This window comes from Callorhinus ursinus, unplaced genomic scaffold (assembly GCF_003265705.2).
Source record: "Callorhinus ursinus isolate GAN/ISIS: 27379988/994484 unplaced genomic scaffold, GSC_fseal_2.0 scaffold7, whole genome shotgun sequence".
Taxonomy (NCBI): Eukaryota; Metazoa; Chordata; class Mammalia; order Carnivora; family Otariidae; genus Callorhinus; species Callorhinus ursinus.
The window spans coordinates 68,119,686-68,133,008 of NW_027397069.1; positions in this window are offsets into that span (position 1 = coordinate 68,119,686).

Here is a 13,323-nt window from a genome sequence, read left to right on the forward strand (position 1 = left end):
GAGCATTTAATGGTACCAGAGGAGTACAGGGGGTAGAGAAGTCAAGGTCCTCTCCTTTATGCAGTTGATGTGACCGATACACTACCATAACCTTTAGCACTTAGTTGTGTTGATCTGTTTCCACATCTATCTATTTCTGTTCAACAAGTTTCTGCAGTCAGGGGCTATGTCTTAACACATTATTGTATCTGTATCTGGCACACAGAAAGCACCAGTACATGTTTGTTGAATGAAAAGTGTGGGAAAGAGCAGATGAATGGATAGTTATGGCTAATAGACAACACTAGGCTAATATGGTTGGGAAATAGGTGGAGGTGGACATGGGTGATCCAAGAAAACTTATTTGAAGAAGTTTCCAGAAGCACCTTCCTGGGCCTGGTGCCCAACCTTAAAGCTCAGCACTATAAGCTAAGGCCCTAAATCCTTATCTGGTTCCAGTTATCTCCTTTGCCTCAGGGCTAGACTCAACAAAAACTGGCACCTCACCAAAAAGTCTACAATTCCGACATCCACTAACATTAAGAGCCACAGATGTGTGTGTGGGCGCACGCGCGCGCGAACAATGTGCCCAGCCATCCCCTCCCCTCCCAGCTACAAATTCTGGCCAGTCCTGCTTGGTCTTTTTTCTCCCTGTCTCTGACAGTTCTTAGCCAGATGGGTTCTTTTGAGCTCTGAAAGCAGAATGGGGGGATTTGGAGAGGGTCTGACAACAAGGGTTGGTGGCAATGGTTTTCCCTCAGAGTTTAGCATAGGAGAAGCATGAGAGCTCCATTTTTTTAGAAAGATGGGAGGGAGAAATAATTAGTGTAAAAACTCTGTAAATCATATTCTTTCTAAGGTACCTATTAACTAAAACATTGTATGGCTGTGTAAGTTTCAGATATTGTGTTCCCCTATGAGGTTGGGGAGGGAGTTTTTGTGAAGGGGTGGTACAAATCTCAACTAATAAGAAAGTTCCTATGGCTCAGAAGACCTGAATAGAATCTGTAAATTATAAATAGTACACCCAACTCTTCTTTAAATGATCTAAATTCTTGTAGGGTTGGGGAAGGTTCAATGTGCTTAATTTCAGATAAATCATATTTACACATCTCTCTTTGCAAGTCCCTTCATAAGTGTTAAGGGATGGAGAAATACTTTACACACAGTTTATTTGACAGACCCTTTTCTTTAACCCTAAGAGATGAGTGTTTCATATTTCTTCTGAAATACTTGCTGACTATGATTTCAGATGGAGCTGCTTTTAAAAGAGTGTCCTCTGAATATGAAAAGCTGGGTATTGAGAATAAGTGCTAAAGTGGACTCTTGAATCCAGGTGTTTTATTTTACTATTTGACATCTGCATTGCATCAGATACAGCAGAGGTTAGCATTCCATTTTCCCTGCTTTTGAAGCCCTATTTCAGGTCTATGCTTTTGGAAAAAGTGGTTTATACTTTCATCATAAAGAGTCTTTATTCATCTGTGGAGTTGTAGATTATATGCGACAAAGTTTAAGTGCTAGCCCCATTTCTATTACCCTTCATTTACCAGCCCACATGTAGAAGCATAGAGTCACGTTAATACTAGCTAAAGAAAAATTTAATTCAGAAGGCAGATCTGCCAAAAACATATAGTTGCATACAGAACCAAATATAATATGCATGTACACCTGATATTTTCGATTCAGATGCTGTTTTTGAATACTAGGGTCAATCTTCTCTTCCAGTGGCATGAATAATTGAGGAGAAGCTTTTATATTTTTGAAAATTCAAAATTTTGTTCCTTGAAGACAGTTAAAAACTGGAGGAGAGAAAATTTGCCTATGTTCAATGCATACTAGGAGGTTACCTCAAAAGCAGTTTACACTAATCTTTTTCAGAATCAGAAAGCTGATTTAGAATCTAAAAGCTGAGAAAGACAGCCTGAGTCATTCTGATTATATGGTTAGTCTATTTTTTTGTTTGTTTGTTTTTCCTTATGGGAGCAATGCATGCTCGTTGTAGAAAATTAGAAAACACCAAAGGGCAAAAAGAATGAAATCCAGAGCAGAAAGAACCACTGGGAACAGATTGGCTCTCAGATATTCTTTTATATGACAGAATATATCTATTTCTTAAAAAAAAAAAAAAAAAAAAGATTGACTCTGTTTTCTAAGTGAGTTGGGAAGTTTTCTCTTGGCTTTTTTCATGACCATGTTTTTATTTAATAAAATATGTCATTCTGAAGCCTTAGAAAACATCCTTCCTTTACTTCTTCAAGAATGGTGAATTACACGTAGGCTATTTACTTGACATTTTTCATTCTGTCAGCATGGTAGGATGCCAAATGGCTGCTCTGAATAATTTTCAAAGGTATGTTTTTTTGATACTTTGCCAGGGAAATCATAACTCTTAAAGTGCTCCATAACCCTAACCATACAATTGGATTTATGGATAGATATTATGTTCCCTGTTTTGTTGTTTTCTCACTGTTTTAGTATCTGGGATTGATGCCAAAGGCTGTTCAGCCTCACTCCATTTATTAGAGTGTACAACTAAGTTTGCACAATAGAGTATAGAAAAAAAAAAGACCCGTTTGTTTATTGTTTTAGTTAGGTGTTTTTACATCAGCAAGAAAGAAAAGTATTATTTCTCAAATACCTCAGTGAAACTGCCTGACAAATAGGGTATCATGGTTAACAGAATAATTGCCTGATGCCTGCAGGGGTCATTAGGAAGAGCTCCCTGCCTTATTCCAAACCATCTTCCGTAGTGCTGCCAAAGATGTTTTGTCCCCTAAAATTCAAATCTACTACTTAAAGCTGTTCCATAGCTCCTTGTTGCCCACCCTACAGGATTAATTCCAGACTCTTTAGAATGGCAGACAGACTTTTTGTGATCTGACTGCCAACCTCATCTCATTCTTAAATCCTTTACTCTGGTCATATTAAATTACTTGGAATTCTTTGAAAATGTGAATTTCATGCCCCTGTACTTTTACTCCTATCTTCCCCTTTTTCCCAGAACGCTCTGTCGCAGTGTCTCAGGGCAAGCATCACTTCCTCTAGTGAAGCCTTTCCTGGCTTGCTCTACGGTCCTGCTTTCCCCCTTCCAGGGAGACTAGATTTGTGCCCCATTGCATATGCATACAGAAATCGTATCACAGCATCTGTAACACATTGTTGCCCTTCTTGTTTTCACATGTGCCTCTTCTTGTTAGACTGTAAACTCCATTCACCATCTTTGTTGGAGCTGATTGTATCATTTTGTAGCTCTCATCTTTCATTAGGTACATTGTAATAGCCTTTTAGCACGCCTACCTGCCTCTCTCCTTGCTCACCTGTTCCCTAATCCACATCATCATCACAGTCAGTAAACTCAAGGAACAATGGCTGCATGTTTCAAAGGTCTGGTGGTTGAGACTGGGTGAAATTAGCCCCAGGGCACCTTAGCACTGAGTCTAATTTATTTCCTACAGTAAGTATTAAGACTACCATGGCCCTAGCACCCTGCTGAGAAATTCCAGAATGTGGTGGGGGGGGAGGAAGGAGCTAAGTAGGAAAGTACCTGTGAGAAACTAGGTGAAGAATCATGGAAGTCACAGATCCAAAAAGATAATGAAGTCAAAAAAACATTGTCCAGGGGATAGAGGGATGGGTTAAATAGGTGATGGGGATTAAGGAGTGTACTTGTCATGATGAGCATAGGGTGATGTATAGAAGTATTGAATTACTAGGTTGTACACCTAAGATGAATGTAACACTGTATGTTAACTAACTGGAATTAAAATTAAAAAAACAAAACAAAACAACAAAAACACTGTCCGGTGACCAAAAGTAGTTGCAAAATTCTTCGGAGCTGAGAGGGACCTACAGTGTGGAAGATACAAAGAGCAACAAAAGTCAAAGTCTTGTTGAAATACATTCCATGAGAACCTGAAATTACAAAATAGTGTAGTTTGTATGTGACTAATTGCAAGACAAAATAATTTCTTCCTTTACCACTGTATTTATTAAAGGATTGTTCTGAGACATCCTTTTCTTAAATAGATGTAAAAAGTGATTAGGAATGTGTAAATGCACATTTCTGTCAACAATTATTTTTTTTTTGATCTGATGAGTGAGAAGTGATGGCTTATTGTTACTTCAGTGTGATTCTTCCCGATTGCTGGTAAGATAAAGCAGTTTTTCATATTTTTTTATTGTTTAGATTTGCTTTCCTGGAAATGCCTATTCACACATCCTTTTCTCATTTTTCTATGGAGTTTTTCATCTTCCTATAAATTTATAGGTGCTCATATACTATAAATATTAACCTTTGTCTTACACATCACAGACATTTTTCATAATCTGTAATATTTTTCTTTTGATATCTTCCAGCTATACTCTTTTTATTTATTTATTTTATTTTAAAGATTTTATTTATTTCACAGAAAGAGAGACTGCGAGAGAGGGAGCACAAGCAGGGGGAGTGGGAGAGGGAGAAGCAGGCTTCCCGCTGAGCAGGGAGCCCAATGCGGGGCTCTATTCCAGGACCCTGGGACCATGACCTGAGCTGAAGGCAGATGCTTAACGACTGAGCCACCGAGGTGCCCCTATACTCTTTCTTAAAAGATTTATTTATTTGAGAGAGAGCGTGTACACAAGCACAAGTGAGAGGGGCCAAGAGAGGGGGAGAGAGAGAATCTCAAGCAGACTCTCTGCTGAGCTTAGAGCCCAATGGGGGCTCAGTCTCACAACACTGAGATCAGGACCTGAGCCAAAACCAAGAGTCAGATACATAATGAACTACTCCACCCAGGCACCCCATACATTTTTTAATAAATGTCTCTTTTCCTTTATAACTTCCTGGCTAACTGTTTCAGTTGAAAATATTTCCCTAACCCCTAGTATATGAATTTATCCTCAAATTTTATTCTAAAATACTATTTCTCATACTTTGTTTTTAGTTCATATGGAACTTACTTTTCAATATAGATCGACAGGAGTCTAATTTTATTTTCCTCCAGAGGCATATTAAAATCCTATTTATACTAAGATACATCTTGAGACTCTCCATTCTAATGATCTAAATAGTTTTCCAAACAGCAAAACTAGCTAACGTTTATTGTGCCTGTATGTGCCAAATACTGTCCTAAGCACTTTACATATTTGAGCCCATTTAATCTTGGCAGCAACATTATAGGTCAATTCTAATAGTCCACATGAACTTTAAAATGCTTTTATCAAATTAAAAAGAAACCATTAGGATTATGATTGGGATTGCATAACATTTATACATTGATTTTGGGAAGATTCACATGCTATATATCCTTCAGTAATATTTTATAATTTTCTTCATATGTCTTAAACCTGTCTTGTCAAATTTAGCCTTAAGTATTCTGTACTTTTATCACTATTACAAATGGAATATATGTCTTTCCATTTTTATTCTATCTGGCTATTCCTATCAGCATTCTTACCGGTGCCATAAAGATGGTGTGCATATTAGTCAGGTTAGGGTAAATTATGCTGCAGTGGCAACCCGAAGGTCTCAGTGGTTTGTGTTGACAATCTGCTCATATTGCATGTCCATCACAAGCTGACAGCAGCTCAGCTTCACACCATCTTCACTCTGGGACCCAGGCTAATGGAGTAACTGCTAAGCACGTTGCAGCTTTGTAGTAGAGGGAAGGAAATCAAGGTACAGCATCTCCTGGCTCTTAAAGCTTCTACAAAGAAATGTCCCACATCCCCTACCCTCACATTTCATAAGCCAAAGCAAGACATATGCTCATATCTGATATTGAAATGTCAGAGATCCATAATCCTTTTATAGGAAAGGGCCCTTCAAGTCACAGTGCCAATGGGATTGAAATGATCTTACAACAGGAAGGACAACAAATATTTTGATCGGTAATACAAACTGTCACAGCGTTTTGTTTTTAAGATTGAGAAATCTTAGAAAATAATATGTGCGTGATAGACATCACTGTTCAACCATATCCATTTCCTCTCTACTTCTAAGTATGTAAAAAGATTATACTTTCAGGGCACCTGGGTGGCTCAGTCGCTAAGCGTCTGCCTTCAGCTCAGGTCATGATCCCGGGGTCCTGGGATCTAGCCCCACATCAGGCTCCCTGCTCCGCGGGAAGCCTGCTTCTCCCTCTCCCACTCCCCCTGCTTGTGTTCCCTCTTCACTGTGTCTCTCTCTGTCAAATAAATAAATAAAATCTTTAAAAAAAAAAAGATTATACTTTCTTACCTATATAGCTGTGTGACTAATCCTGGCCAATGAAAATGTGAGTGGAAGTGATATTTTTCACTTCTGCATGGAAGCATCGAGGAGTTGGAGCATGATTCTTCATAATATCTTTCCTGTCTTGGTGACTATGGAGGTATGTGTTGATATGGAAGTGTCAAAAGACCAAATAGTTAGAATGCTGGGCCTTAATGGAGAAGATAGTTGCCCTGGATGCTATCCAGGTGAAGGGTCTTTGTGGTTTTAAATCACTGAGATTTAAGGGTTTTTTTTGGGGGGGTGGGGTTCTTCTTGAGTTTACTACAGCATAACCTAGCCTATCCTGGCTAATACAGCATACATGTTTTAAATATTTTAACAAATGTATGCATGTGTATTCATATATATATATTCATTTCATATTTCATATATATATTCATTTATGCATATTGTTATATAGGACAAAGTCCTCTTCTTTAAGTATGGGTCCACTGATTTGGAGTACCATGATATCTTTCTTGCATAAACCACATTCATAATGCATCCTAAACAATTTGCAGTTTACATTTCTCTACCATGGGTCAAGAACTATACTTGCAGTAAAATGTAAATGTAGAATCTTACAACTTTCTCCTCCTGTTTTATAATTGTCACACAAAAACCAACAGCATTGTTTGTAACTTGTCTTTATTGAATCTTTCTAAACAATTTTTTAAAGAGAGAGAGTACAGGGTGGGGTAGGGGAGGGAGAGGGAGAGGGAAAGGAAGAGAGAGTCTTAAGCAGACTCCATGCTGAGCACAGAGCATGATGTGGGGCTTGATCTCACGACCCTGAGATCAGGACCTGAGCCAAAACTAAGAGTTGGACGCTTAAGTGACTGTGCCACCCAGGCGCCCCTTGAATCTTTCTAAAGCAGACAATTTAGTTTTCATAAAAACAATTCATTCTTTTCACATTATTGTTTATTGGATTCAGTAATACTTATTTAAATTACTTAGTTTTAATAGCAGTACACCTGTCATAAAAAAAGTTTAGAAGAATGCACAACTGGATATTAGTAAGCATACAACTCAACTGTGAAGTGGAATACATGGTTATCTCACAAGGTGAGGGCATTTAGCCTGCCATAGGTAATAGTCTGTAAGTTCTACAGATGAAATTGAGAACTTGTGTAAATCCCGCAGTTGTGTAGAAGTGAATTAAGAGAGCTTCTACCATATAGAGAACAATGTGCACACACACATCTCTATGTATGTTTATATATGTATATGTGTCTCTCTGTTATATTTATCTTGTTTCCAGCTACATTACTCAATTATCTTGTTAATTCTAGTAGGCCCTTTTTGAAAGCATATCTTGGGGGTTATAAATATGTAATCATATTATCAACAGAAAGATAATTTAATTTCTTCTTTACCAAATTTATATTATTTCCTTTCCTTGCTACAACCTCCAAAATAATGTTGAATAAATAATGGTGATAGTGGGTCTGCCTATCTTTTACTTGATTCAGTAAATATTTAAATATTCAACATGAAGTTTCTTAAATATTTTTGTTAGATTTATTAATAGATACCTTATTTTGTGCTATTGTAACTGGTATCCTTTAAAATTAAAAATTTTGGCTGGTTTTTACTGGTATATAGAAATGCCATTAACTTTCATTTATTGATCCTAGATCTAATAATCTTGATAAATTTTTTATTATAATTTGTGGTAGATTCTTTGAGTTTTACACAATTATTTAATTTGTAAATAATGACAAAATAGTCTTTCCTGTCCAATTCTAATACTCCCTTTGCTATTTTTCTTGATGCTCTGCAATGGCTAAAACTCCAGCATAAAGTAATTGGGAATTATAATAGTTTATTTCCTTGTCTTAGTCTTTATTTTTAAAGGAAATGCCTTAAACATTTTTACTGTGAAGTATTATATTTGCTGGAGATGTTTTTGCAGATACCCTTTATTAGGTAGGCTAAGGATGTTCTTTTCTATTCCTTTTTGGTTACAAGTTTTTTGCTTGTTTTTATTATAAATGGCTTGTAAAATTTTTTTGAATGTTTTTCTGCCTCTTTTGAAATGACCATATGATTTTTCTCTTTTAATCTGTTAATGGGGTAAATTGCATTAATAAATCTCTAATGGTACAACAATCTTTTTTTTTTAAGATTTTATTTATTTGAGAGAGAGACAAACAGAGAAAGAGAGAGAGCATGAGTGGGGTAAAGAGCAGAGGGAGAAGCAGACTCCCCGCTGGTCAGGGAGCCCACTGTGGGACTCCATCCCAGGACTCTGGGATCATGAATGAGCCAAAGTCAGATGCTTAACTGACCGAGCCACCCAAGCATCCCTCTAATGTACAACAATCTTCTACTCCTGGAGTAGACTCGATTGGTCATTATATTTGTATATATACCACTTGATACAGTTGCTTAAAATTTGGTGAAGATTTTTGCATCCATAATGAAGAGTGAAGTTGGATTGTAATTTTTTCTTGTCTGGTTTTGTGTATAAAGTTATACTGGCCTCATAAAGTCAGTTAGGGGATGTTTACCCTTTTATACACCCTAAAGGAGTTTACAGTTGGAATTATCTCTTTCTTGAATCTTGGTAAACTTACTTATAAAACTTCCTGGGCCTGGTGTTTTCTTTGTGGGAAAATTTTTATTAATGGTTATGGGTTGGGTGGTAATCAAATTATTTAGCAATCAATTAGAATGGTCACACTAATCAATCAGAACTGACCCTGGCCCTAAGCAAACAGAATAGTTTACAATTGCATACAAGCTAAATATCAGGCTTATTTACAATTTTAAATTTCTTAAGTCAGTTTTGTAAATTTATATTTTCAGAAATTTGCCTATTTTACTTGTTTTTAAATTTATTTAAAAATTGCTTGTAATATTTTATCTTTGTAATTGCTGTTGTATTTATGATTTCCTTTTTCTTAAAATTTTATCTGTTCTCTTTATTCATCAGTTTGCTAAGGGTTTGCCAGTTTTATTAATTTCTTTTCAATGAAACCACATTTTCATTGTTGATCCTTTCTACTGAATGTTTTATTTTATTAATTTTTGCTCTTTTTATTATTTCCTTTATTCTATTCTATTTAGAGTTTTTGTTTTTTTTATAATCTGAACTTTTTTTATTAATGTATTATAAGGCTATCATTTCCTCCATCTACCACTTTAGCTGTATCTCACAAGCTTTCCTATAGAATTGTTATTGTTGGTTCTAATTTTCTTATTTCCTTTTGCTTTCTTTTTTGACCCATGAACAGTTTAGAATTATACTTTTAAATTTCCAAGTTTTTTGGGTTATTTTTTGTTATTAATTGCATTGTGGTCAGAGAATGTGTTCTCTATGATAGTGATTTTTTGGCCTTTGTTGAGACTAACTTCCTACGCTAGTACATTGTCAATTATAACTGTTCCTGGGAACGGAAAGTATATTCTCCACTTACTGGGTATAGGCATCTATATATGTTTATTAGACCTGGTTTGTTTATTGTGATGGTCAAATCACCCCTATTATTACTGATATTTTTATCTTGTCAATTTCTGGCAAAGATTTGTTCAAGTCTACCTCAATCATAGTGTATTTGTCAATTTCTTTTTCTTGTTTTGTCATTTTTTGCTTGACATTTTTTGAAGCTATCTTATTAGAAGTATATGAGTTTAGAAATGCTTATGTTTTTCTAATATATTTTTTTTCTTTTTTTAAAAAAAAGCTTTTATTTATTTATTTGAAAGAGAGAGAATGAGAGATAGAGAGCATGAGAGGGAAGAGGGTCAGAGGGAGAAGCAGACTCCCTGCTGAGCAGGGAGCCCGATACGGGACTCGATCCCAGGACTCCAGGATCATGACCTGAGCCGAAGGCAGTCGCTTAACCAACTGAGCCACCCAGGTGCCCTCTAATATATTTTCTAATAAAGCTTCCTTAGTAGGTAATAAACCTCTATCTTTAGTAATGTTGTCTACTTTTACTTGTAACTCTTCTGTGAACTTGTTTTACATGTCTCATGTAAACAATATGCAGCAAAATTTTGCTTTCTATCTAATCTGATAAAAAGGTTGGCTCACTAAGATGTCCATCGACAGATGAATGGATAAAGAAGATGTGGTATTGGAATATTATGCTGCCATCAAAAGGAATGAGATCTTGCCATTTGCAACGACATGGATGGAACTGGAGGGTGTTATGCTGAGTGAAATAAGTAAATCAGAGAAAGACATGTATCATATGACCTCGCTGATATGAGGAATTTTTAACCTCAGGAAACAAACAGGGTTGCTGGAGTGGTGGGGGGTGGGAGGGATGGGGTCGATGGGTGATAGACACTGGGGAGGGTATGTGCCATGGTGAGCGCTGTGAATTGTGCAAGACTGTTGAATCACAGATCTGTACTTCTGAAACAAATAATGCAATATATGTTAAGAAAAAAAAAAGAAGACGATAGCAGGAGGGGAAGAATGAAAGGGAGTAAGTCGGAGGGGGAGACGAACCATGAGAGACGATGGACTCTGAAAAACAAACTGAGGTTTCTAGAGGGGAGGGGGGTGGGGGGATGGGTTAACCTGGTGATGGGTATCAAAGAGGGCACGTTCTGCGTGGAGCACTGGGTGTTATGCACAAACAATGAATCATGGAACACTACATCAAAAACTAATGATGTAATGTATGGTGATTAACATAACAATAAAAAATTTTAAAAAGGTTGACTCACTTACCCTTATTGTTATTTTAATTATTTGAATTTCATTTCTACCATTTTACTTTATGCATTCTATTATTCTCCTTTTCTATATTCTTTTTTTATCTTCTTGACTTTTTTGGGGGATTGTTTTATTTTTTTTTTCTTAATCTATTTTCCTCTTTATTAGTTTGGAGTTTATACCTTTGTTTCTTAGTATTTTATGAGATGTTCTATAATTTTAACATACATATGTGTATGTGTAATTTAATAAAGTATGTAACTAATAAAGTGTGTAATTTAATAAGTTTTGTTGAAGTTAGTGTTTTACCCTCCTGAACAAAGTACAGACCTTTGATACCTTATTCCTGATTATCTCCTCCCAACTTACATGCCATTTTTACCAGCATTTTAGTTGTATATTTTTTTAATCTTATAATTAAGACATTTGTATTATTGTTTATCACAGTGATTGGCTAGATTTACCCATGTGTTTATTATTTTCTTTGCTAGCTGCTCTGGATCTAAGACCTCCTTTCTGGGGTGAGTTTTCTTCATCCTGGAATACATCCTGTAGAAATTTCTCTGGTGAGTGATAGTTAACCTTCATTTTGTGTTTGTTGGAAAATGTTTTTATTTTGCCCTCATAAAAGATAGTTTTGCTAGATATAGAAATCTAGCCTGTCAATTATTCTCTCTCTGCATTTTGAAAATATTGTTCCACTGCCTTCTGGCATCCATTGTTGCTGTTGATAAGTATACCATAAATCTGTTTTTCCCTTGTGGGTAATCTGTATTTTTCTCCCTGGCTGCTTTAAGATTTTCTTTTTGTCTGCATTTGACCATGGTGTGTCTTGGTATGAATGCCTTTTTATTTCTCCTGCCTTGAATTTTTGAGGCATGTGGTAACTTTCATGATAAAACAGGAGGGCCACTCTAAAATGGTCACATTTTACCCTTGCCTATCCTTACCCACTTATACCACCACTTTCTTTGAATGCAATTGTGGGATCGTGAGGTGATAAAAACAAGAATGGAGAAATGGAACCCATGTCCTTGATAACCTCACTGAACACAGATTGCCTACCTCTAGACTTCACGTTATAGGGGAAAAATATTGCCTTTTTTGCTTAATGTCTACTCTTTAGTCAAATAGTCTGTGACCCAAAAATAATCTTAAAACATAATACTTTATTTTTCCCTGTGAAATGTAAACAGAACATTGTAACAGAGTAAGTGCTCAATGTTTTTCAAATAACTGCTGCTCATTTTGTATCATGTACCTGAAGAAAACTGTTTTATTTTTATGCATATGTATGCCTTAATTAATGACTAGTAAGAAAAGATTAATCACTTATTAAAGACAACTTGTCGGATTTCTCCTTCCATTGAAAATTTATTTGGAAATCTGTATATATTGAGATTACTTTTTAAACTTAGTGTTGTGACTCATGTTGTCATTTAAAAAGAAATCTTAGGTCTTACAAGTAAAAGGAAGATCATTTTAAAGTTATTTCTGCTGTTGGCATTCCCATGTCATGCCATTAATTCTTATGGAGATTTGTTTTAAGTGGGGAACACTGTGAAAATATATTTGTCTTGTTTGGACAAAAGTCATGCAAGTGCAGGAAAATAATTTTATTAGTTAAAAGAAATGAAGAGTCTGGTTTATGGATATGTATAAAAACTACTCTTTTGTTTGAATGCTCTTTTGTTTTAATGGTATAGCAACCATTAAAAGATTGGAAATTCTGGGATGCCTGGGTGGCTCAGTCAGTTAAGCGTCCGCCTTCGGCTCAGGTCACGATCCCAGGGTCCTGGGTTTGAGTCTCGCATTGGCCTCCTTGCTCAGCAGGGAGGCTGCTTCTCCCTCTGCCTGATGCTCCCCCTGCTTTTGCGCACTCTCCCTCTCTATCTAACAAATAAAAAATAAAATCTTAAAAAAAAAGATTGGATTCTGTTAAAAGCTCTAAGTGCTTAACTCCAAATGCTTTTTTCTTTATAAATCTGCACATTATATTTCAAATAATCAGCACTTGATGTTTGAAAAATAACATCCCAAATAATCACTCCAAACAGAATTTAATAATTGAACATTTTAGAATCCCAAAATTCTTCTGTGTATATTAACTCATTGCTATTGGTGGCATTTATCCATACTTCCCATTCCTTTGCTAGTGAATAACTACTTCATTCATTCACCAAATATTTATTTATTAAAGTGCCTACTATTAAAGTAACTACTGGCTTATGGGGTCACAATGCCTGCCAGATATGATTCCTGTCCTCATGGAATTTCAGCCTTAGAGGGAAGCCCTATCAATCAAATAATCAAATAAAAAATTATGGCTTCAGCAAGTGCCACAAAAGAGAAATAAGTGGTCCTAATAAAAGAGATGTGAACTAGTCAGCAAGGTCAGAAAAGGCTTCTTGAGTCTGAAGAGTAGAAG